This window comes from Morone saxatilis, unplaced genomic scaffold, assembly GCF_004916995.1.
Source record: "Morone saxatilis isolate NCDOM2014 unplaced genomic scaffold, NCSU_SB_2.0 Contig11, whole genome shotgun sequence".
Classification (NCBI taxonomy): Eukaryota; Metazoa; Chordata; class Actinopteri; family Moronidae; genus Morone; species Morone saxatilis.
The window spans coordinates 19440438-19441995 of NW_023339663.1; positions in this window are offsets into that span (position 1 = coordinate 19440438).

Below are 1558 nucleotides of genomic sequence, written 5' to 3' on the forward strand. Positions count from 1 at the left end.
TGGTGGTTAGGTTTGTGTGGGACTTATCTAGAAAGCATACTTTAATATTAGAGGAAAGGGCAGTCATTTCAGGAGCTTTTTACTGGGATTATCAAGAGTGCTGACAGGTTATTCAAGAGTTTTTTAATGTGTTTGCTTAGGGAATTATTGCGCTTTGTGGGAAAACATCTTTATGTCTGTCCTCTGTTGACCATTATCTGACATGAAGCAAAGCAGGTTCTATTTCCTGCCTAAACCATTGATTCCATATGATGAAAAGGCACAAGAGAGACTACAGCCTCCATTTAAAGATACATTAGTGGGCATTATATTGCTAATCCTGGGACCTTTAGGAAGTTGGTAATCTGGATTATAGCGTTTGTAGATCATTTCATAGCATCATTTGTCAGCCACCCTATATTAAGTTATTTCTGTCTCCTTTGATTCCCTCATCATCTGAACCTCTTGAGCCTGGTGGATGTTTTTGCTTATCTTTTAATTTGGTGTCGCCACAGCCATTGACAACCCAATAATTTCCCATAGGGGTGGCCTGGGGCCCCTACAAATCTTACAGTAGTAGTAGTACACCAAAAGCAAAAGCTGGAGGAGGAGTCAGAGTGTGATGCAGTATCATTGGTAAAATATCAGACAGAAGCATTTTATACATGCAGTACTTAGTCAGAATTATATATTATGCATATGCAACTAGATTGTATCAGGATGACCGTTTAAATGACACTTAGGCTCTTTAAAATGTTGTCATTTGGCATATGTGGGGTATCATATCACTACTATAATCTAGGATCCTTTTTTCTGTATTTTGACGCAGTTTGCGTCTGCAGGGTTAAACCCTTATAAACTGTTCATATCCAATGCCTTCACAGTATGGCCCGGGTCATGTTTGACCCGGTCCAAGAAAGTCCTCATAAAAAGTGTCTATACCATAATTTGAACTACAGATCTATTTAGAATATGTAAATAGCATATCTTACATTAATAAATTCATATTAATCCTTAATTTATGATTTTATATAGCATGAGAGTGTAATTCTTAGGTTCTAGACCACTCGTTTTTGGAGAAAAAAACACCTATATCACACTATATCATGTCCTGTTTTACCTAAGACATGAAAACATAACAGCCATAATGATTTAAATATATTGTGGCCAATCTTGTGGGTCCTGGAGTCGCTTTCACACCTGAACTTGGTGTGAAAGTGAGGACCAACATGGCCATGGCCCCCCATGACCAGCAGGGGCCTGTCCCTGCGGGAACCTGGGCGAACAGTTATTGAGACAGTGTCAAGGCCCAACCACCCAACTCTGTCAGCACTGCCCCATAAAAATACACACAGACATAAAATATATACAGTTTCACAGTTTCAAGATTCCCTAGAACAACCATTTTCCTTGATTTGACCCACTCTAGTGGGTCTAAAATCCATCTCACTAGATCCGGGTCAAATTTGACCCGGAACAGCATCAATGTACAAAAATGTGTAGCACCTGTGCAAAAGTATAACATTTTTAAATATTTTCATTTTTGGGTATTTTAGGTCACTTTAGGAAAAGTCATCAA